This window comes from Dasypus novemcinctus, chromosome 17 (assembly GCF_030445035.2).
Source record: "Dasypus novemcinctus isolate mDasNov1 chromosome 17, mDasNov1.1.hap2, whole genome shotgun sequence".
Taxonomy (NCBI): domain Eukaryota; kingdom Metazoa; phylum Chordata; class Mammalia; order Cingulata; family Dasypodidae; genus Dasypus; species Dasypus novemcinctus.
Genome location: NC_080689.1, coordinates 29,056,819 through 29,083,468, shown reverse-complemented (window position 1 = coordinate 29,083,468; position 26,650 = coordinate 29,056,819).

Sequence of the window (26,650 nt, the reverse complement as noted above, 5' to 3'; positions counted from 1 at the left end):
GTCCCAGGGACAGGTGGAGTAGGGAGAAGGGTTGCTCTACAGCTACCTCTTCATGAAGCCCAAGCTGTGATTTATTACAATACTGATGGCCAGATCCACAGAGGAAACCAAACATTTGCATACCAACCCTTCATTACCACCGACCTCTTTAACTGGGAAAATCACACCTCACCATACTCAGAGAAGCCTCAGGCCATGGCAGACCTTCCAGCCCATCTTTCAGACACACAAACCCATCTGGGCTGACTGTAAACAACTTCTCATGACCTTACTCAACTTGGAGGAGAGGACATGAGTCACACAAGGGGCACTAACCTGGCTCAAAGAACACCCACCTGAAGGAACTCTGGACAGAGACCAATGTGCCCACACACAGTCCCCAGATGAGGACCCCCAAAGGGATCCCAATGACACGATCAGGCTCAACTGACTGGAAACTTTCCATAGAGTCTTAGTCAAAGGGTTCAGAGCTGGGAGCCAAAAGGCAGTAAACATGGTGAAGACCACCCAAGTCCTACAGACTCTCAAAGAAAGTCCTGCTCAGTTCTTTAAGCAGCTGTGCAAGGTGTTTTGTGTATATACGCCCTTTAACCTAGATGTTCCTGAAAGCCAAACAATGGTCAATGCAGCATCCATTGCCCAATCACATGTTGATATCTGAAGAAGCTACAGAAATTATACAGGTTTGCTGGTATGAACATTGCCCAGCTCATGGAGGTAGCCACTAAGGTTTACGTCAACTGTGATGTGGAAACCAGGAGAGAGGAAAACCAGGAAAAGGAAAAGAAAGTAGACCTTCCCACAGCAGCAATAGTCAAAAGAAGCAACCGCATGTCAAGGAAAGTAAACTGGGATGCCCTGCCCCAAGGAGGGGTGGGGCCCACCTCTAGGGCAAAATCAGTGTGTGGACTGCAAGGAGGAAGGGCACTGGAAGCAGGAGTGCCCCAACAGGCCACTCAACCCTGCCACCCCCAAGAATGTGTCCAAAGCATTAGCCAGGAGAGCAAGTGGATCATCACAGGCTAAAATCTGGGTTCACAAAAATTTGGAAGGGAAACCTGCAAATCAGCTCATCAGACTCATGGGCATAGGGGACTCTGATGAGGACTATTAGGACAGACTGGGCTCCTATTCTCTCAGCCCCATGGAACCCATGATCAGAGTCCAAACTGGGACCTGCATATGATGGTCAACACTGGGACTCAACACTCTGTAATGATCAGGCCAGTCAGGCCATTATCAAAAAGACAAGCCACAATCGTAGGGGCAACTGGTAAAAGCAGCCAGCAGCCCTTCTCCAAGCTGCAATATTGGGGGTAAAGCAGTCACTCATGAGTTTCTGTATCTCCCAGAATGCCCAGTGCCCCTCCTAGGTCAGGACCTGCTGTCTAAACCAGAAGAAGCTGAGATTAACTTTCATGCTACGGGGCAATCCATTTTAACACTGGGACCACCAAAGCCTCTGAAAATAGTGCTAACCCTCCCTCTGCAGGAAGAATGGAGACTGTTTTTCTTCAGCGAAGCTGGCTGCACAGGTCCCCTTCAAAGATGTGCCTGAAGTATGGGCAGAGGGCAACCCAACAGGGATGGCACACCACATTCCTCCAATTATTGTTGAGATAAAGCCCACAACCAGCCCAGTGGGCATAAAGCAATATCCAGTTCCACGTGAAGTGCAAGAAAAAGTCTGGTTACATATTGAGAGATTGCTGAATAAAGGTATACTAAAGCCATGCCAGTCTCCATAGAATACTCCATGTTTCAGTTAAAAAGGCTGATGAGGATTACTGCCCAGTCCAGGACTTGTGAGCAGTCAACTCAGCAGTAGTTACCCTACACCCAGCAGTCCCCAACCCTTATACGCTCCTCAGCTTGATACCCTGATTGGAAGTCTAGTTTTCATGCCTGGCTCTTAAAGATGCCTTCTACATTCAAATAGCACCCTGGGGTCAACCAATTTTCACCTTTACATGGGATGACCCGAGCTCTAGCAAAATCAATGGCTTCCTCAGGGATTCAAAAATCTGCCCACTATTTTTGGACAAGCCCTGGCCAGTGGTCTTAAGTTCTTTAAGCCAGAAAGCCATAATTGTTTTCTCCTCCAATATGTAGGTGACCTCATCCTCAGAAGTCCCACCTATCAAGACTGTGCTAGCAGAACTCAAGCCCTCTTAAAACATCTGAAAAAAAAAAAAAGGTTATTGGGTGTCTAAAAAGAAAGCCCAAATCTGCCTACCTCAGGTCAAATATCTAGGTTATAAAATAGCACAGGGGCTCCATGAATTAAAACCTGAAAGAAAAGAAGCAATCTGTAGCCTCCCTGAGCCCAGCACTTGCTGAAAGTTGCAAGATTCCTCAGAATGGCTGGATTTTGCTGGATTTGGATCCTCAATTTTGGGGTCCTCACATGCCCTTTGTATGAAGCCACAAAGAGGGGAGATCATAAACCCCTGCTCTGGGAAAACCCACAGAAAGACACTTTCACTGCTCTCAAGCAGGCTGTGATGGAAACACTGAGCCTCAGGCTTCCAGATCTCAGTAAACTGTTCTACTTCTATGTCCATAATCACCAGGGCATCACAGTAGGAGTACTCACACAGTACCTGGGTTCCTGGCAAAGACCTCTAGCCAATCTATCCAAACAACTGAACACTGTAGCCCAGGAATGACCCTCATACCTGCAAGCTCTAGCAGCTGCAGCAATGCTAACACTAGAAGCCATAAAATTAACTCTTGGGCAACCTATGATTGTTCAGGTTCTGCATGCCATAGTCACAATCTTAGAAGACAAAGGAACATACTGGCTTACTAACAGCTGCATGCTTAAATATCAAACCCTATTGCATGAAAATACATCCATCCAACTGGAACTTGTAAAAATCCTGAATCCTGCTACCCTGCTACCCATTGAGCTGGGGCTCCAACCCATAACTACCTGGAGACATCGCAAGAGATGTATTCCAGCAGGCTGGACCTCCAAGACCAGCACTACCAAATCCCAACATGGAGTTCCTCACAGATGGGAGTAGCTTTGTTCAGGGCAGTGACAAGTGAGTGGAATATGCTGTAGTGACCTCTGAAACCACAGTGGCGGCCCAGTGTCTTCTGGGTAACATATCAGCAGAAAAAGCCAAACTTACTGCCCTCACCCAAGACCTACAACTTGTAGCTGGGGCCAAGGTTAACATCTACACAGACTCCAAATATGCCTTCCTTACCTGGCACACACATGAAGCCTTATACAAACAAAAGGGACTCATTAGCTCACGAGGAGAGGGCATTAAATATGGCACACAGATTCTGAAACTATTAGAATCAGTTTGGGAGCCCATCAAAGTGGCTGTGATGCACTGCAAGGGACGCCAGACAAGCCACAGCCCCATTGCTCAAGGAAATCAGAGGGCAGGCGCTGAAGCAAAAAGAGTGGCATGGGAGGGATTCCTATCTGAGTACCGGGCCACTGCCCCCATTTCTCAACCTCTTAATTATCAGAAACTCCAGTATACATTGCCTGCTCTCATCCCACAGCCTCTGAATCACTGGGAGCTGCAATATACTGAAGCTGAGAGAGAGTGGATACTCTCTGAGAGCAGGACACAATGAGCAAATGGGTGGTAGACATTGCCCAATCACAGAATTGTTGTGCCTCGAATATTATCCACAAATGTAGTTCAGGACTACCACAAAAACACACACTCTTGGGAAAAACCCATGTTAAAGAATTTGTTTGAAAAATTCATCTACATCCCAAATCTAGCCACTATTACCCATGCCATATGCCAGTGGTGCATGACATGTGCAAAGAATAACCCTCACCAGGGACCCACAGGAGCCCCAGGAGTCCAAAAAATTGGCAATATGCCTCTCAAAGATCTAGTAGTTGATTTAACTGAAATGCCATGATCCAGAGGCTACAAATACCTCCTAGTCCTCATTTGCACTTTTTCCAGCTGGGTGGAAGCCTTCCCCACTTGGACCAAAAAGACTGAAGGAGTGGCCAAAGCTTTGCTCAGGGAAATCATTCTTCAATATGGGCTACCCCTCTCAAGTGGCTCCGACAATGAACCTGCCTTCGTATCCAAAATAACTCAAAAAATTGCCAAAGCCCTGCGCATCCGATGGAAGCTGCACACTGCTTACCATACTCAAAGCTCAGGAAAAGTAGAGTGAATGAACCACACAATAAAGACTTATGTTGCCAAGATCTGCCAAGACTGGGCTAACACGGGTGCAAGTACTCCTGAGTGCCCTCCTCCAAGCTCAAGCCAGCCCAAGCTGAAAGCTAAGCCTAATCCTTTATAAAATCCTCTTTGGTAGGCCCACCCCTTAATCTGAGATACAGAAGGGGATCTCAGGAAAGAGGAAACTTATCAATAGCTCAGCAAATGATCAGCTTAGGAAAAACCCTACAAAACCTGCATCACTGGGTCCAAGAAAGGGCTCCCATTAGTTTAAGCAGCTCCATACACCTATACAAACTGGGCAGTGCCATCTGGGTCAAAGACTGGAAGTCAGCTCCACTAACCTCTTGATGTCAAGCACCCTCTGTTGTCATTCTATCTACCCCAGTGCCGATAAAGTAGCCAAAGTCACCCTATGGATATACCATAGCCAGGTCAAGCGAACTGCCCCAGAGTCCTGGACCTGTATTCCAGATACACACAACTCAACCAAACTCATCTTGTGAAAGAACAAAACAGCAAGCCCTACTCCAGTCACACCCCAGAAGCTGACTGGTCCACACATGGCCAAAGGTTGAGGATGGAACACTGAGCTCTGCTCCAATCACACCTTGGGAACTGAATGGTCTATGCATAGCCAAAGAGTAAAATCCCATTTAAGCCCAGTTATAATGCCCTTTCTTTTATTTTCCCTATTTCTAGCCTTGACCCTCCCCTAGTCCCAGGTTAGCATCACAGATTATAAGCCATGTACCCAAGAAGTGTAAACAGGGACCCATGTCAATACTACATTAATATACCATAGCCATTGCACCTGCAGGGGCCACATAACCACATGCCAGTTTCAGGAAATCTCCTATAATGTCTAACGTATCTAGCCAAGTAACCTGCTATGACCCCAAGCCCCCAACAGTCTCCCGTAAATGGGAAATAAGAGCATTTAATCAAGAGGGGGCTACTTAATTCCACCCCAGTCACTAGCTAGAACCAATGAGAGTCCCTCCTATTTGAGGCATGTCAGGTTGTAGACTCCAGGATACCATAGAACACTGACTGTGGAGGGCTCAGCTGGGAACAGGAATATATTCATAACAATAAGAATCTGTGTGCTCCAGAAATGAAAAGTGCAGCCCAAGGGGAGGATTCTGGTGCAAATACATAGGTGCATACTATTGTCCCTACTGGTTCTGTGTCACCTGGGCCATCTTGGACACAGATACAACTAGACAAACAGCCATCCTCACCAAAAGAATGGCCCTGACTAACTGTCCATATGGTCAATGTAACCCCTTAAACCTCACCATCCTAAACCCTGAATCCTGGCAGACCCAGGGCCTCCTCATTGACAATAAAGGAATAAACCCAGGAGCCTACATCTGGATTGGGTATCAGGAACACCAACTCACAAGTAAAGCCCACTCTGTGTTTTACTCCTATGAAGAAATGGAAAGACCCTTTTCATTCTGCAAGTAGCAATAAACCTCTTTATAAACCTAGCTGAGGTAGTAGGGGCAGTCTTAAATGTCTCCTCATGCTATGTCTGTGGAGGTACTAATATGAGAGACCAATGGTCTTGGGAAACTAGAGAATACAATTACTGCCAACCTTATAATGAAACTGTCCTCCCAGCTGTTCCCCCGAGATGGTATGTGGCCCTTGCAAACTTCTGTTATAGGAAAATATTGTGCTTCAAGGGTATGCCAGAACTCCTCTATATCTGTTGGAAACCTAACATGTACAGGGGGAAGATTCACACCACAAATCACACCACAAATATAATGGAGCCTTGGGGAACATGAAATGAATCTGACCTCATTCTCATAAATCGTACTTCCCCCAAATTAATCACAGTGTGGAACTCCACTGCAAAAGGTCCCTTTACTGCCCCCAAATGATCTGTACTGGATTTGTGGGAAAGTCGCATTCTGAGTACATCCCTCAAATTGGTGTGGTACTTTTGTGCTCAGTACAATAAAACCCTCCTTCTTCCTTATTCCCTTAGCAGAAGGGAAAGAACTGAGCCAACAGTATATCAAAACATAAGAGAAAAAAGATCTGTCTTTACCTGGGGAGATGATGAATGGCTCTGTGAGTGTATAGTACAGTACTATGGGCCATCAACTTGGGCAGAGGATGGCATGTGGGGTTTTTGAACCCCTATCTATATGTTAAACTGAATCATGCGCTCACAAGCCATGGTAGAAATAATAACTAATGAAACTGTCCATGCTCTAAACTTACTAGCCCAACAGCAAACTAAATTCAGAAACACTATCTATCAAAACCATCTCACCCTAGACTATCTCCTGGCAGCTGAAGGGGGAGTTTGCAGAAAGTTCAATCTCTCTAATTGCTGCCTTGAACTAGACAGCACTGGAAAGGTTATCAATGAAATTACAAATAAAATGGTAAAAATTGCCTATGTTCCAGTGCAAACCTGGAATGGTTGGAATTTAAGTAATCCCTTTGGAAACTGGCAGTCAATAGCAGACAATTTCAAACTTCTGGTGGGAATAATTGCCTTCCTCATTGAAGGATGCACCATACTTCCTTGCCTCTTCCCTTTCATCACAAGCAGGATATAAGCCCTAATAAATGGTATAGTAAAAACACAGACAGCTGCCCATATCATGACTCTATATACATACCCGTCAGTCCAGAGAGACTATGAATATTGTGATGCCAAAGCTTAACAACCTTAAGCAGGCATCAAAGGGGGGATGTAATAATGCCTTTGCAGGAATTCAAACTTATCTACTTCTATATCCAAGTATGCCTAGTTCCTGGAAAGCCATTTAGTGATATGGGCTCTATAGGCTTTGGATATTCAGAGAGGATGCAAACTGATTGTGTATTTGAACTTACCTCCAGACAGTATGTGGGTGATATGTTAATTCAAGCTTGCCTGGAATGTGAGCGATATGTAAATTCAAACCTATTTGGTACCCAAACAAACACTTAAACTCTAAGAAACTAACAAAGAAAGTCTTTTCTGCATAAAAGCATTGCTTGACTCCCCTGCTTCTACATCCTCTGCATAAAGGGACCTAGAAATCCTATTCAGGGCTTGGATTTTTGGACAGAAGTCTGCCAGGCCTGGCTGGCTGTTAATAAATCTTCCTTCTCAGAGATTTCTTGTGTTTTGGCCTTTGATACCATGATCACCTGACTTCTCTCTGCCATAACAAAGAAAGCGGGGAAGGAGTTCTAGAATAAAAAAGAGAGAAAAGTTACTTGATTCCCTAAAATATAGGAGCTATCAATCAGAGCATTGCTTCTCACTTTGGCTTCAGGTTTACATTATAATTCTGAACTATATTCAATGAATATGATTACTATAACCCCAAGGCTTTAAAAGTTTTCAAATTACTACAGTGTTGGAATTTGAATTTTATAATTCTTATTCCCAATATAGCACTATTCGAGATTTTTAAAACTTTTAATATTCCTTAACTGGAGATCTTAAATAACCATCTATATTTTATAAAATCTTAATGTCAGTTCTTTCATTCCAGGTGTAAATGTAGTCTACTAATATTTTATTTCCACTTATCTTAATTAGACCTTGGCATCTATATAAATCAATTATAAAAGTTTCAAGAAATAAAGCCAATGTCTGGTTTAATTCACATGAGAAGGTTGGTATATATTTGGCACACAAATTGAGTGGCACAGTGCCTCATTAACTAAACACGAATTATTTCTCCATAGAGATTCTGAGGTCTCAAGATTAAACTGACAAACCATAGCACATTGGTCTTACTAATCTAGTAATACAGCATGGGCAACAAGAGGCCAAATACCTAGGTATCTGACTGAGAACAACCAAGAGCAGATTTTAAAACTCAAGTGGGCCGCAGAACTTCCTGAAGAGCTTGTTAAACACAGATTGCTAGACACCACCTTCCAAATATCTGATCAGATAGTCCTGTGATTGTACTTCTAATAATTTTCCAGGTGAAGGTGGTGATGCTGATCAAGAAGCTACAGTTTGAGAGCCATTCGCCTAAGACCTTAACTAAACTGAAAAAAATCTAGAGACCTGGAGACTAGAGGCCAAGTTATTATAGTTGTTTCTTTGCATATACTTTGGGATTTTCTATTACACAATTTTGTCATCAGTAAATGATGACTTTATTTTCTTTCCAGTCTATAAAACTTTCATTAATTTTATTTCCTTATCATTCTGGCAAGGACTCCAGAATAGTATAGAGATGATGATGGTAGATACACTTTTCTCATTCCTGAAATCAGGGGAAATATTTCATTATTTTATCATTAAGATATTTGCTATATGATGTAATCAGATTAAGGGAAATATTACTATTCTTGGGTGTAGAAAAGATTTTATCATACATGATTGCTCAATTTTAATAGTCTTCCCCATCTGTTAAGATAATTATGTTCCCTCCTTATTTTGTTACTAAGGTGAATTCTATCTATTATTTAACGATGTTTGCTGGGAAAGTTGGGGACACACTTAGTGGTCCCCTACCCTCACCTCCTTTTGTGTTGTGTGCAGATGTTTCAGTGTTTCTATTCTGTAGCCTAGAGGAGATATTAGTGCCAAGGAAAAGACCTGCCCATACCTTAAACCTGGAAACCAGGAGTAAGCAATCCCAGCTGCTTATGAGACCAGGAACTCAGTGGCAGTCATAAGAGATAGGCATTAAGGTTCAGTATTTTTCCCCCAGGTGGATATCCAATTGACCCAGAGCTAACAGGATTTTTTAAAAAACAAAAGTATTGAATTGCAGTAAAATTGGAAATAAGTCTGACTGATACATCAATATGGATCTTCACTTTAGATCATTAGACTGTCTATTCTTGCTCTAATACTATGCTATCTTATTTACTGAAATATTACTATAAGACTCAAATCTATCAATGTAAGACCTCCAGCATTGTTTTTCTTTAATACTGTCTTGACTATTCTAGGTCTTTAAATATCCATAACATTTTAAAACCCACTTGTCAATTTTCACAATAATATCTACTGAAGTTTTTATTGGAATTTCACTGAATCTGTAGATCAATTTTGGAGACTCAACAGCCTAAATTCTTAGGATTTCTAATCCATATTTGAGCTTTTCATATGTTCCATACATTGAACTTTTGAAATCATAAATATAATATATCCTTACATTTATTTAAATCTTTAATTTAAATAATATTTTGTAGATTTTAATGAAGGGTCTTCATATTTTCTGCTAAATTTATCCTCAGGCGTCCGTGTTTTTCAAATATTATTACAAGTAGTGTTTTTTCAACTTTCATTTTCTACTTGTTTGTTCCTGCTGCATAGAAATACAAATGCCTTTTATATATCGAATTTTAAACAGGGACCTTGTTAAATTCACTTATTTCCAATCTTGCTAGTAGATTAGTCTTAATTTTCCTCCCATGCAGTTATGTCTTTTATGAATAATTCAGTTTTGCTGCTAATTTTCAAACCTTAATTCATTTAACTACTTTTGCCCACTTTCATAAGTTGTGATAATGGACATCCATGTCATGTCCCTGACCTTAAGGAGAAAGTTTAAAACCTTCATGTTAGCTGTAGGGCTCTTTGTAAATATCTTTAGAAGAATAAATAAATTTCTTTCTTGGTTAGCAACATCAATGCCTGCTGAATTTTATATTTTTGAATCCATTTCCTTTGATGACTATACTGTTTTCTCCTTTATTCTGTTAAAACAGAGGTTCTTAACTTTTTTGTTCCAGGGACACCTTTGCCAGTCAGGTGAAAACCATGGACCTCTTACTGAAACAACACTATACTGTGTATTATTTAATAAATATATCACACCTGTACCAACGCATCCTCACAAATTTCAGGTAAAGTTCATAGACCTCTTATTAAGAACTCCTGTTTTAAAAGATGACTTTTTTTCCCTACCACTTCTCATATGTTTTTTAGTATTTTCCATAAATTTTTCTGTCTGTTCAACAATCTGGATATTTTCCTGACCTACCTTCCAATTTATTAACCAACTATCCCATAATTTTGAAACTTTTATTAAAACTAGCAATTAAATTCTTAATTTCAGTTATTGTAATTTTCAATTTTAGGATTTTTATTGGGTTCTTCTTTACAGATTCCAACGTTCTTATTAAATGATGTGTATGTCAATCAGTTTTCATGATATTTTGATACTATTTATTTTAAAGTCTTTATCTGTTATCACCGACATCTGGGTCATCTCTGGGGCTGTGTCTATTGCCAGATTTTATTATTTAATTTGAGTGTTTTCCATCTTTTGGAATGCCTAGAAATTTTTATTCAATGTTGGACATTATCTATGAAAAAATGTAAGGGATCTGGGTAACATTTAAATTTCCAGATAGGAGTGACTTTGACTTTTCTTCTCATTTGTAGAGACCGTATAGAGAAATCCACCAAAGCAATTTTCTGCTGACTTTGGCAAGGAGACTCTAGAACTTTGCTTTAGAGCAAAACACTGGTTTTTGAAGGGAGTTAAAAACATATCCATCAATTTCTAATTTATTATGCATTTTTTATATGAATGGGTATTAGTTTTGTAGATTCTTTCTTCATGTCTGGAAATGGTCATATAATTTTTCTCTTCAGCTTAAAATGGTAAGATTCATTTTCGTAATGGATTTCCTAATATTAAACCATCCTTTCATCCATGTTCTAAACCCAAACTGTGAAATATTATTATGTTTTTCCTCCTTAAAGGAAGATTTCAAACAGAGGAAATATGTGATTGTGTATGGTTCATGGGAGCCAGGTGCCTGGACAAGGCAGAAGGACAGCAAGTGGACACATCATATACCTTTTTCACTAGAACACTTCTTTTCGTGAAGATTGATAACACAGTGCCTCGGTGAGGGGTTACAATTGTGTCATTAAAAAATAACAATAATAACAAATCTTTTCACCAAAGGATGCAACCATTTATGTAAGGAAGAGAGTTGTAAGCAATATACACACACATTTGTTTATAATAAAAATTCAATAGAAGGATGAACCATAATTTTAAAAAATGGTTACATAAAATGGAAAGAGTGGGAATGGGGTAGAATAGCAAGAGAAACTAGATAGTTTTTAATATATCTAATTTTTTAGATTTGACTTTGGAACAATGTGAACATTTTATGAAATTACAAAATATAATTAAAAAGTAAAAGCAAGCCTTAAAATTCTAAATAAAATGAAACAAATAAACCAAAATTGTATTCAGTTGGTGGCATAAGCACTCAGAGATGAACTATTTCAAGTCATTTAAAGCAGTTGTTTGTGTATCACTAATAGGAAAAATAGAACTCCAAAAACTTCAATATCTATGTTATTGATAGTGATATTGCTATTGGTATTCTGAGATTGTTTTTTGAGTATGTGTGTGATACAAAGAAAATGAGTAGCTCTGTTGACATCTTTGGCATAGGAAAAATTAGATACAATTGTAAGATTAATGAGGCTAAGTAAAAAATGTGTAATATTGAATTTGCTATAAAATAATCAGTAAGGAAACATGATGTATTTTATATTTAAAAATACAAATATCTTACATGTGGCCACTAAAACATCATAGAAACAGTAGTATACCCATTAGTAATGAACACACCCATTTCCATTGTGAGGGAAATAACATTTAATGGAGATAAAAGATGATAAATTTAAAAAATGATAAAATAGAGGTGCTTTGCAGGGGACTATTTAATAAGACAGTAACCAGATGTGAGAAGTATAATGAAATCAAACCTTTTCAATTGTGGTGCAAAGAATAAGCTGAATGAAACAAAGCAAGCTCAAGACACATTGACTGCTTACCCCAAGGCTAATTAAATCACTTCTGCTAACATCTCTTGTTTTTGCATGGGGTTGTGACCTTCTGCCATCAGCAAATATGGGCCTTCCTAGCCCCTTATCTAGAGATGGGCCCGAGACTCAACTGTGGGAATAAGTCCTTAAGTGAGAGGGGGCTCAGAGAAATGTAATCCTGTCTAATATTGTTACAGAAGTCCTAGGAAGAAGACTTTGTTCTGGATTACAGCTCACTTGTGTAATTTTTTTGAATAAAATCTTTTGAGGATCTAGAAGGGACATTAACAATTTTGAAACACTCTAAGGAAGGCTTAGAAAATTTAAGTGATGCCAATCCTAGTTCCTTAGCACTGGCTTAACAAATGACTATAAGAACTAAACTCTTGTTCATATAAGTGAAAAAAAAAATCCATCTTTTCGTTCAGGTGGCTATTACTTGGGTATTATCTTACTTGAGGTTGAAGAGTTTTTCAATTGTAAAACTACAGCCACGGTCAAAAGGAAAATCTCTAGGTCAAAAGGAAACGTTACTTAATTGTTACCAACACTACCGTAACTACCCACAGTGATAATGAATACTTGGAAAATCTTTTCATCTTTACTTTTCGTGCCTATGGTATTGGTCTTTCCTGAATGCACGTCTCTGTTATAGGAACTGCTAGGTCATTTGGTGGGGTGGGAGGATGATGCTGTGATTCAACCTCATTATTTTTTCCCTAACACCAATGAAATCTAAAAATAACATTTCTTTGTTTTCTCACTTACCTTGGTGCTTATTGTGCATCTTTTCTTCAAACCCGATAATATGCTTCTTGTGCATTGAGGAAAGGAAAAAGGAAGTGATGTTTCCCTTCATTAGAAGTACTATAATAGATTGACTATAGTTTCAGACTCATGGAAATATTTTCCCTTAAGCATGTGTTTGAATAAATTCCTCAGGGATGAGCAAGCCATTTCAGGGAAAAATAATAGCTTTAACTTTTAGCAAGTAAAAACTGCTTGTTAGAATGGAAGGGTAATTTGCTAAGTAGTAACTTGGAGGCCTCAACGAAGTAATTTTTCTCATAAATTGCCTGAATTTCTCTCAAAGGTTGTTTTGAAAAACTCCCTAAACTAAAATAATGGCTCAATATTTTATGGGGTCATCCTTTCAGAATCTCTTTAAAATTATGAACTTCTCAGACACAAATGTATTTTCATAAAAATATTGTATAAAATCTCAGAGTTTTGCACAAGTCTAAAGAAATATATCCAGCTTCTATAGCTGCCTATTTTCCTTTCTTACATCTTACATAGTAGTTATGCTGACTACTCATTGATTTTCATACAGTGAATTTTTTGACCCGTATCCTTACCATGATCTTTCAAGAAGTAAAAGTTCAAGGGTTTGAACCAAGATCATTTGGCAAATGCTCTATTGGCTGTGCCATTGTTCAAATAAACTACAATAAATTCCCTGCAACAGCACATTTCTGGTTGTGGTTCAGGCTGACAGTCATGTTAATGAGACACAAACACAAAAGCTTTAATGTAATAATACGGTTAATTAGCTTTATTGAAAGATACAAGGCTAGGAGTACTTCAGATGTGTCATCTTCATCTCAATAGGAAATGAGAGAGGTATCCAAAAATGCAGCTTCTTTTGTCTTCTCATCTATATGGAATATTTATGGCTGTCATGGTTGAGGACCAAAGAGTATGTGGATCACTATTATCCATAGAAGGCTGCAGCTCCTTTTCCCACCAGTTTTTATTATTATTATTATTATTATACTATTGTAGTCCAAAGTTTGCAAGCCAATTCACAGCTCCCCCAACCCAATGCATTACTATATAACAATGGAGATATAAACACCATTCTTTATTTGTCTTAACTTGATTATTTCAAAGGAATACTTCTTAAGCAGCATTGTATCAGCATGGGCCAGATATTAACTCTTTATTCAGATGCTGTATGAGCTCAAATAGATTCTAGAATTGGACTGACACACTGACTGGGATTGGTACCCCAATGCCAGTGCTAATTTCACCAGAATTTGCAATGTGACATGTATCATAAAATAAAAGGTAATTATAGTAAAACATAGAGTACAATCTATGGTATAAAAGTAAAATCTCACAATTTAATTCTTCTGAGACTAAGTAGTCATCATTAAATCTTCATGGAGTAGGGGGCATTTAAGGGGGCTCAATTGTAGCACATATAGAAAGGCATTATAAATCTGATGTCAATTGTTAAGAAGATTACAAATTTGACAATGCTCAATAAAAACTTTTAGAATAACATCCAATTGTGTCACATCCAAAGAATCACAGGTCTATGTCCTGTTAGGTTTTCCTAAAGTCTTTGTGTTGACTTTTCTATTCCTTGCCATTTATTAATATTAACCCTTAAAAAGAGAACGGGAAAAAAATTTCTGATTTTTATACCATAATAGGCAAATCTGAGGAGGTATAAGTTCTCAGTAGAAAGGCTATCTTTCATTTATTAACGTGAAGTAAATAAATTACACAGAATTCTCTCAAAATATTACTAATCTGTTTTAAAAAAAGTCATAAACGTTAAAGCTCTGCTCTAGGTATAACATATTGAAGTAAGTTCACTTTTGCTTGAGAATAATAAAAGGAAAATTAATGTTTCTCTTGGACCTAATATGCTCCAGAAACTCTGTTAGATGGTTTACAAATGATATTTATCTCAAACTTTCTAATAGTTTTGTGAAGTATATATCATTATCTCCATTTAAGATGGAGAATCTAAAACTCAGTGTGGTTAAATCCTCTACCCAAGGTCTTATATCTGGTAACTTGTGGAGCCAGGATGTTAAGCAAGGTCTAATTGTATTCAATTAAAAAGAATATTTTCCCAATATACTGTGGTGCATGGGACCATATTTTAACAGGTGCCTAAATAAAACAGAATATTTAGAAGATGGTAAAAAATGTCAAGAGAACATCATATAAGAAGAAACATTGAATGCATTGGCTGGGGACTACTAGGGGAAAGTTGCCAGATAAGAATAATTTACAGCCTCATTCTAGGCTCTGAACTAAATGAAATGAGGTTCAACAATTCAGATGCCATATGGAATTCATGCAGCATCAGCATGCAGTTTACTCTTAAGATTGAATGTGAGAATGTATCTTGGACATAGTGATGAAGAGGGGCTTTCTACATTTTCTCTGATAAATTGAACTCATCCACCCAATTCCAGGCAAAGAAGTTGAATAACAGTTATTTCTCACAGCTAATAGGATTGGGAAGGACATTTATGATGAGCTTAACACATAGGTAGAATTGAAGAGAACATCTCCCATTTACACGCATTCTGAGCTATCTGAAAGAAAAATTACTGAGAGACCAATACACATATGATGAGAGGACTTTGGAATATTAACTCTAACCATTAGAGAAAAAGGGATATCGGGACTTTACCTGTATTAATCACTCTCTCTGAGTGGAAGGAATAATAGGAAGTAGGTAGATGGTGTAAATAGAGAAAGAACACAGAATTGTTTTCACCAAACTAATCCCTTCTGGAAGGAAATGAGATTATCTTCATGCTATCATATAAATGAAGGAATAACACCCTACCCATACCTCCAAAACAGACACTGGAAAAAAGAAACACTGAAATGAGAAGGAAATAAGACAGCTGCTTTCAAGCTATATTCTAGTTTCTGAAGGTATGAATTTGCTTATTCTAATGATTTCATATCACTGAGATTATACAATATTTGTCCTTTCTGTGTCTGGCTTGTTTGACTCAACATGATGTCTTCAAGGTTCATCCATGTTATTGCATACACCAGAATATTGTTCCTTTTTATGGCTAAATAATATTGCATTGTATGCATACACCAATTTTGTTTATCCATTCATTGGTTGAGTCACACTTAGGTTCCTTTCATCTTTTGGCAATTGTGAATAAATTTCATATCTGGCTTCCACATTTCTATTTCATTAGGATTGTGTTGAATCTATAAATCTCTTTGGGTGGAACTGACATTTTACCAGTATTTACTCTTCTACTCTATGAACATGGAATGTCCTTCCATTTATTTAGGTCTTTTTAAATTTCTTTTAGCAATGTTTTGTAGTTTTTTTGTGTGTGTAGGAGTCCTTTACATCCTTGGTTAGATTTTTTCCTAGATATTTGATTCTTATGGTTGCTATTGTAAATGGAATTTTCCTTATTTCTTCTTCAGGTTGTTCATATTAGTATATAGAAACACTGATTTTTGCAGGTTTGTACACAACCACTTTGCTCAATTCATTTATTAGCTCTTAAAGTTTTGATGTAGATTTTTCAGGATTTTTTTGTATGCAGGCTCATATCCTCAGCAAATAGGGAACGTTTCAATTCTTCCTTTCCAATTTGGATGCCTTTTATTTCTTTTTCTTGCCTAATTGTTCAGGCTTAAACTTCTAGTACAATATTGAACAACAGTGGTGACAATGGGTGTACTAGCCTTGTTCCTGATCTTAGAGGTAAAGCTTACAATTTTTCATCATTGGGAAAGATGTTTGCAGGAGGTTTTCAATCTATCCCCCTTATCATGTTGAGGAAGTTTCCTTCTAATCCTAGTTTCTGAGGGATTTCATCAAGAAGAGGTGTTGGATTTTTGTCAAATAACTTTTCTCCATCCATTGAGTTTATCAAATGGTTCTTTTCCTTTATTTTGTTAATGTGGTATATCAAATTAACTGATTTTCTCAAATTATAACATCCTTGCATACCTGGGATAAATTCCACTTGATCATGGTACATAATTCTTTTAATGTGCTGTTGGATATGGCTTGCTAGTATTTTGCTGAGGATTTTTGCATCTATATTTATAAGGGATATTGTTATGTAGTTTTCTTTTATTCAATTTTTAAAAAACGTCATCATTTATTCAGATAGTCTCCTCTTCCCATTTTTTTGGGGACTCTATCACTTGTATATGGGGTCACTTAAGTTTTAACTCTTTAATTTGTATCTTTCTATAACAAGCTCTTCTGTATGTTATACAAATACTACTTGTCTGTTCAATTGGATCCCTATATGATCCTACATGCATTTAAAGCAAAATTTAATATACTTGTAAAAAACAATTTTCAAAATACAGGTTTGGAATATATATTTATATTCTTTTTAATGAAATCCAATGTATTGAACTTATCAAATTCGTTTTGGATACATGGTTAAAAATCCGTCAATTTAATGTACAGGAGTTTTATATCCTACATGTAAACTTTGGGATTATAAGCTTTATTTTTCATGCCTTTCCATACTGTTTACAATAATTAAAATGATAATATACTATTTTTGTGTTCTGAGAAATTATTTTAAGATGTTGCTTTTATACATGAAAACTTTGCCAACCAATGAACTAGAAGAGATTTTAACCAACATTAGGAGATATATCATATAGTTTCACATTTTTTGATCCTTGAAATTGGGAGTGGATTGTGACTACTATAAAAATTGTTGAATGAAAATCTTCTGTTGACAACTTCTGATAAGATTAAAAAAAGTACTAGCAACAATATTTAGATATACAGATAATAACTGGTTGTTAAGAGATTTCAGATACATTATAAAAACTTTTATATATATTATTCTTCTACTGAGCCTCTCTAACCTGATTATTTTTTACTTTAAATAAAGAACCAGTGGTAGGCACTGTGAGTTGATCTAAACTCCATTTCCAATTGCTTTCTAACTATTTCAGTAGTTCTAAAGCTAAAATCCCAGTTTTCCATCCTCCTTGAAACTAGGAGTTGCCACGGCACGCGATGAAACTTAAGGCAATGTTTGCTAGTGCCACATCTTCTCTTTCCTCTTGCTTCCTGCCTGAAAGCAGTTCTTGCTGTGTGGAAGTACAATAGCCAGTGACAGTATTGATGAAAAAAAGAAAGATGTAGAGGTTTGTTCTGATAGCACTATTAACCTGTTGCATCAACCATTTCCTGGTATACTGGCCCTGGGACTTATTAGTGCATAAGTTAAATAAAACTTTGTTAAACTTTATGCAGGTTTTCTTTTAAACTTGAGGTCAAATACATCCCTAGCTGATGCAGGAACTGTGTCAGTAATGCCTGCTTTTATATTAGCTTATTGTGTGGAAACGAATTGCATAAAACCTACATTGCTGGAAAATAATAACATGTTCTAGCTGTTTTGATTCTGATTTGGCCTATACTACTACAGGGCCACAAATGAACATTTCATTCTGCCCTTTTTCACATCTAGAGAAAGCCATGCGCTATGTGCAATTCTGTTCTATATTATATCTTATAATGAAGAAAGCACATTACAAGAAATTCAGTTGGGGCTTCACTATACATTTAAAAACCTTCACTATACACTAAAGAGAATTAATTTTTGGAAAATGCTCCAAGTTTTCATATACATAGTGTGTGCTGCACATGTGATGGTTCATAGATTTGTGGCTGTTCAGATGAAGAGAATGGTGAAAGTTCTAGCTTTGTAGATGCTGTGTCTACATATTATTGTGATCTCAGTTCTTAAACGGCAGGTACTAACTCTTTCTCATGTTCATAGCCCCAATAGCTCCTGGCCTTGTGACTGACACCAAGTGGTTGATGAGCAGTTCCTACCATCAGGGTACTCCATCATCCAATTCTGACTGCTTCACTCTGCATCCTGTGTTTGTTTCATGGAAGTGTCTTGGCTGCTGGGCTGGCTCCCCACACCTGCAGGGATCTGGGAATCTAAGCCTTATTTCAGAGCTATGATTCTCTTTTAAAAAAGAAATCAGATTTGTGTAGTGAATTAGTATGTAATTCTTTTTATAGAAAATAAAAATGAATATACAAAATAACCCAAAAATGACAATATTTCAAAGAATTAAGTACACAGGATAATGTTGCTAGCATGACATTCATGACCCTCTGTTAACTTGCTTTCCTTTCCATCAAGTAATGAAGTTACCTGAATTGTACTTGCAAGCTCTGACAAGGTCAAATTCTTATTTCTTGATTACTGTGGTCTAGAGATATAAATAGCTCAAATTTTAGGTGATGATAGTAGTCCATCCCTTTGGCTCTCCCTCAGCCAGTCCCTGTAACCCCTGAAGTGAATGTGGGTTAGGGATTCATTTTATATATTCCTACATATCTTATCATATGCTCTTCCCACAAAACTTAGAATCCACTCATTCCACAAACCTTTGCTAGGTCTACATCATACCTAGGTACCAGGGACATGATTGAATGCCCTCAATGAGTTCATCATCCAAAAAGATAGAAAAGAGAAAAATCTGTATCTATTAAATCAGAATTTCTGAGTTGTAGGCCCACAATGTGTATACATATTTTTAAAGCATTGCAGTTGATTCTGATGTGCATAATGGTTTAAAAATCTGTGGTGCATGACATTTTTATTCCGTTTAAATTCCCAAGTAATTTTTCACTTTTTAATTTTATTTTTGAGGGTTTAAATCAGAGCTAATTTTGTTTACTAGTTTACTTATGTTTGATCTTTTGTTATTAGAGAAGTTGTGAGTTTACAGGAAAAAAACCTGCACAAAATACAGGTTCCCCTGTATCACACTATTATTAACACCTTGTGTTAGTGTGGTACATTGGTTACAACAAACGAGAGCACATTCAAGTGATTTTACAATGTTTCTTATAGACAAGTAGAACTGATGCTGTAATTTAACGCTTCGAACCCTCTGCCTCTATATATTTTGAAATGTGAAGGAGGTATTAAGAACCTTTCCACTGAAAGCCCCCATTCCCAGATGAAGGAACTGCTGAACAGAGAGGATTCAGTGGAATGGCCAAGAGTCACCGCAGCAACCTTCTACAGTACTCCTCACTCCTAGGTCAATTGTATTGCCTCTCCAAGCTGGACAAGCTCAGGGCTATTATTACTAAGTTGTACAAAAATGGAATAAGAATCCATCCCCTTTTGCAATATGCTTCCATTACATATAAACATCTTACTGGAAACTGTGAATACCTTCAATCCTACTATTTCTTCAAGAATCCTACCTATTCCTTCACATTTCTCCTCTTATTTTCCATTTCCTTCCATGGGCAATATCTAAAGATGCACAATTATCACACTGTCACTGTATTTTATTTTCAAAACTGCTTTCCTACATCTTTAATTTTGCCTCTTTACCAGTCAGTCAAAGCTATATTTCAAAATATGACCGCTGTTAGGAACCGCTTCTGTGTTAGAGGTCAGGAGCAGACCCTAAGGTGCTATTAAAGGTACTCGTAGATAGTCTCTAACTACTCCCTGTTGTTGCAACTATGAAAATCTGTGTAGTGCTTTGCAATTTACACAGTATTTTCAAATCGTCTCTTATTCTATTGCCCCAACTGCTTTTACAGGGGAGCACATATGGTCAGAGAAAAGTGACTTCCCTGAAGGCACACTGCTAATAAGTTCTCCAGCAGGAATTTGATCCCAGATTTTCTGTTGACAAATTTAAGGACAAAGTTATAAGGACTCCTGGGGCAAACAGAGTGCATTGTAATAATGGATGTGATATTGATTGGTGTTATTTAGAGAGAGCTGCTCCTTTTTCTCAAATAAAAATGTAAGTGGGTGGTTAACATTTGCTTCATAAAAGATGGAATTAAATTTAAACTACAAAAATTTCATGAAACTACCCAATAAGCAGCAACTGATCATTTTTTATTGATGGATTTGTTATTATTACCTCAGGAGTAGGGCTGGAATCATGTTTCTAATAATTCCAAACACATTAATTTTGTGGTCATGTTAAATTATTACTAAAGATATATGATATTGAAATATATTTCATTGGTTTGCACATTTCCATACAGATGTAGGCATAATCTCATTAATTCTTTATGGCCTTGTTTTGCAGATGATATACTAAGTCACTTAAAGACATTTGTGCATTTCTAATATCATCATACCATAAAAGTTATTTTATTGCAGCTAAAGTTTCAAGTTTCCTTTGAATCTAAGGTAATATTCCCAACCTGAAATAATGCAAAACAGGTAAAAAGGCTGGTATGGGACTGGCTTGGAGGCAATATTATGCAAACTTTATAGTCCTTTATAACCTGGTGTGTGTGTGTGTGTGTGTGTGTGTGTGTGCTGCACAGAACAGGTAAAGTGAGGTAAAGAAGACTGTCACACAGATAATATCCATCCTGACAATAAGTCATATGTAATGTATGTGGTGATCCTAAAGAAAATAGAGGAGAACATGGATGAGACTCAAAGCAAACCATACCTTTAATCAGTTATTTGGTATGGTACATCAGAAAATGTCTTTCCCTTAGGAAAAAAAGTAACATGTTTAAACTCTAGTGCTGCTGTTTTCTAGCTGGGTGTGCATAAGAAATCAATTTAAGCTTTTGGATTTAAGGTTCCACAACTGGGAGTTAAGAAATTTATACTGTCAGATAATTATCAGTCTCCCTATATCTATCTATCATCTATCACTGTTTCTGTATATATGTGTACTTACAACTGTAGAACCTTTTCATAATGAAATCTTATGCAACCCTGTACTGTAAAATAGATACAAACTGAGTTTATTTTATTGAAATTAATAGTAGGGAGGCCTTTATTTCACTAACTTAGTTTCTCTCTCTTACTCCAAAACTTCAGCAGTATCCTTCATCCCTCTTAGGTTTTCCTTTTTTCCCAAGACAACCTTTTCAAGGTAATACTTCGAATCTATATCCGAAGTATGAAACATAATATGAAAAACAAACTGGGCCAGATGATCTCTCAGTCTCTCAGTTTCCCTTGCACTATAATACTCAATGAATTTTAATGTTGGAGAGAAAAATCCTCAATGATTGAATAGATGAGGGGACCCTTAAAATGAATGTAAACTCTCTTTCTCTCTCTATTTCCATCTTCTCTATCTCTAATTCTCTCTCCATCTGTCTATCTCAACTGCTATCATCTCTATGTCTCTGTCTCCATCTATATCTCATCACCCTGCAGTTTATTATTATGGGTAGTTTAATGTAAATTGTAACCTTTTTGTTTATAAATGGATAGCCAATTTTCCCAAAGCAATTATTTTATTAAAGGTATCAGTGCCAATCATTTGCGAGTTCTTGCTCTAATACCATCCTATATTATATATTCTTATTTAAATATCCTCATCTTATTATGTAAGTATATTATGCATTGATTTGTACTACTCCTTCTGAAATATCTTGTCTATTCTTTCATATATAATCCTCCATATGAAACAAGTTAATTCATAATCTTCATTATAAATTTTAATGTGTTTGTAATTTTCTACTAAGTATCTATTGCAATTTTGATTGCAGTTTCATTAAGTCATAGATTTGTTGAGGAAGACTGATAATTTCACTGACTAGGAATATAGTGTATGTAACCATTAATTATATATTAATTATGTGTTCTGTAAGTTTCATGAATTCATTCATATTTCTTATTGAATATTTTCCTAAATATACTTTATTATAAATGTTTTGTTTTTATTATTTTTAATGTGATGCTTTCTTTCATTGTATTTTTATAAGTAGTAAATGTGCATATATAGGAAAGCTAACTTTTTAAGATGTACTTAAATCTGTACATTTCTCCTGGTTTTTTAATAATTTTCAGATTGTTTTCTTGGTGTGCAATCACATCTCTCCCCACAGAGTGATTGATTTATCTATGTTTTCAAAAGTGAAAGAAGATTTACAGTTTTTTATAAAGGTAAAATGCCACCTACCATTTGCCCCAATAATGTCATTCCTAAGTAAAAACACACAGCAAATTAAAACATATGTCCACAAAAAAGGATTTTGCCTGAATTTTCATGGTAGCTTGATTTACGACAGTTAAAAATTAGAAGCAACCTATATCCATCAGTAGGAAAACTGATCAACAAACTGTGGTTAATTCTACAGTAGAATTCAATATAGCAATATAAAGGAATGAATTACAACATGGGAAGATTTCATAATATGTTGAGGATAAGAAGGCTTTTGCTCTAAGAATAGTTTTGAAACCTGAATATTTAGATCATTGAATTTCAACCTTTTTAAAATTAAGTATATTTAATGATATAATTTCACCACTAACTTCTGTAGCATCCACATGCCAGAGATGTTGATATGCTGTTTATATTCAGTTCTATACATTTTGTTAAATTCCAGTTATTTAACGAAGGAGAGAAGAAGAGTGGGTGGCACATGGAAGTCAGTGACCATATGAGTTCTGAAATCCTTCTGAGTAGATGACCTAAAAGTTTGAGTTTTAGTTCATAATCAGCCTTCATTTTGGGCATAACTTTAGCGCTTTTTTGGTTTCTAGTTTCAAAATATCATATTCAGAGAGTGTGGTCTGGATACTGATCCCTTGGAAATTTTTTTTTTTTTGTAATTTTTGATATGCGTTAGTCCATGGTCAATTTTTAATTGCTTCGTGTGTGCTTAAAAGGAATGTTCGAAATTTCCTCTTTTAAGTTGGCTATAGTCAATAGCAGAAGGCTAGTCTATTATCTGATGGTCTATTTTCTAAATGGTATTTTATGCACTTATCTCAGCAAAACATAACTGACAGAAGTAAATGGCTAAAAGCTTGACTTTTAGGTCATAGTCAGCCTTCATTTTGGCCATGCCTCTGAACCTTCTTTTGTTTTTGTTTTTGTTTTCAATACAACTACAGTGTTGTTTTCTGCAGGGAGAGTGACAGATATCCAGAGAGTGACATTAATGTTGAGCTCAGCTTCTTCAGCAATCCCTTACTTTTAAACTAACAAATGTATTGGAGGAAAGTGACCATTGAAAAGTGCTAAAAAAAGACTCTGAAAATTAAAGCTTGAACTTCCACTTTTAATACCATTTTCAACTACTGTTAAAAATGCCACATGATTTTTAAAGGAATTATTTTGTCAAGCATATTTAACATTAAACTCTTTAAGCATACATGCAGTATCTCTTACGAGTTAGGAAATTTTAGATAAATATCTATTCTTGAACATTGAGGACCATATAAGAGTTTGGTTAAATCAATTGTTTCCAAACAGATACACAATTAAAGTGGCATACACATGAATGTCATTATTTATATATATCATCTCTTTATACATATATACACACACATATATACCAGTGACCATTAGGTAGAATTTCTCTTTAGAAAGATTTGCATTTAGGTGTTTAAATTATATTGCTAGAGATGTTTTAATATCTCATACATCATTTCTCCTATAACTAAAATGATGTTGCCAGTCTGTCTAAATAAATCAGTAAGTATTTAATTCTCCATGTCCAACTTGTAATGAAAATGGAAAAAGAAAGCAAAAAAGGAGTATAGGAAAATGAAAATTATACTAGATTGAAATAAATAACATGAGTATTTTATATTGAAAAAATGTAATTACCTAATTGGATTTCAGCCAGTGGCATGTCTTCTTGCTTGCCTTTCTGTGGTTACCCACAATCTTTTCATCTCTATAGGGGATCAGGACCACAATTTCACATCTCATTTAGAAAATGACAAAAATCAGTCAGAAGCAACCTATACATTTTAGTCACTTAGTTTTCTCTATGGCAAACAGTGTCCTTAATTATTAATACAATATTTCAACCAGTGATCACTAATTATTACAAGGAATTTCAGAACTCTTAGAAGTCAAATGGAAATCTCTCAGAAATCATTATGCCTTCCTTCCCAATAAAGGTTGATATTGTTTTGTCATACGATGAATAAAATTGTATAAAGATCTCTATTTTACACTGAACTCATGAATGGTAAAGCACAGCAATGACTATATATTATGTATATTTTAAAAATAATTTAAAGAATAATATGAACATTTCCTTTAGAAAGCATGAGCATTCTTCAAAATTCATTGATTTTCAAAAAGAAATGGCAAGACAGGAATTTAAAAGTTGAAAATATACTTTATGCTTATATGAAAAGTGCCATATGTTATTTTTCTAATTTTAATACCTATTTATGTTTGTGATTGATGCAAATTCCATAGTGAAATACAACTGGATTGAGGTAACATATGCTGAGTTATTACAATGTGTCAAACACTGATATTGATTGAAGCTTTCACAGCTCTTTCCTTACTGAATACTGCCTACAGCCCTGTGAGCTAGGTTGGCTTTTGTTGTTTCATTTCTTTTTTTTCCCCTCCATTTTATAGAGGAGGCTATTGAGGCTCAGCACAGGTTAATTGTATGCTAAAAATACAGAACAAAAAGGGCCGCAGAGCCAAGTTTCAAACCCAACTCTCCTGGTCTTAGATGTCTAATAAAATATGGGGGTGGGGGGAGGAAGAATTCTATTTCACAGGCTAAGCCAAAGCTGATTCTGGCCCTGGTTTGTGGACATCTACATTAATAAAAGGTGAAAACAACCATTTAAAAAATTCTCTATAGAGCTTTTTGAAAAAATTTCATGACAAATATCAACCATTGAACACAAAGAGGATGGTAGAATGAGGCAGCAGAAGAAAAGATAAAAACCTCCAAACACAGATTAATTACTAGCAAGGTCAAAGTTCTGTTCTTGGTACTTAAATCAGAAATTTCTCTAATATGCATTTCCATTGTTTCCTTTCAGCTGTCACTACTATAGTATTATGTATTTTTTGTGCTCTAATTCTTGAAATATTTAGAAACTACCGCAGCAGAGTGGCTCCTAGGATTCCATTTGATTAATAATTCCACATAAGTGACATGAAGGGAGCCCGTTCCCAGCCAAGACAGCCAGTTATTGGCAGATGGGCTTCTATAGCAGCTCCTGGGTCAGGTGAATGGGACTTCCTTAAGCACAATAGATGAGCTGTCCTCTTACTGCAGCTTTTGTTCATGCTGTGGAAGTCATCCCAGCCTGTCTCCTAAAAAGCATGGTTTTGACAAGGTGTTTAGTTCCTGCTGCTGAATAGAACACATTCAAGGCCTTGTCAGTTTCCAGCAGTGGTTAAAGAATTCTTAGCCCAGTTTCCTTTATGTAAAACTGTAGGCAAGCAGTAAAGAGCTGTATGGCATACCTGGATATGTGCTGAAAATTATATGTGTTTTCAGGCAAATTTCAAAGTCCAGAATATATGTACTATGAAGCAAATACTATCAGATTAATAACTTCTTTTCACAGAATTCCATTACAAAAACCAACTCAGGTATTCTGATATCTAACAAAATCTTTGTCGAATGTGTTTGACTCTGAAGGGCTTAAGAAGTTCTAATCAGTTAAATACCATGCTTGATGCTTCTGTGGCAAAGCATTGTTTGGGCAAAAAATTTTGTACATAACTCCTGCTGGCTTCTGATCCCTCCGCCAAGAATTATTCTTTCTTGAGTGACACTCTTTTCTTCCTTAATTAGAAATCCTCTCCCAACCATTTATTACTTACTGTGGGATTGCTATGTAACAAGTGCGTGATAAGTTCTTTACAAGCATTATTTTCTAAAATTGGTCCTGACACAGCCAATCATCATTTATTTTGTATATTTGTGACTGCCTAAATCCTTTGCATGCTCAGCTTGCCTTAGGAGAATTTAGTACATTAGGGGTCTTGTCTGCCCATGCTAGAAGCCCAGGAGTTTATTTTCTTCACTGACAATGAAGACAATTACAGACAAATGACCAAGGCCCTGTCAATCAGACACACACAAATGAGAGCCTGATTCAGGAGACAGTGAAAAAGAGCATGCTGAGCAGAATCTATTTGGGAAGATACG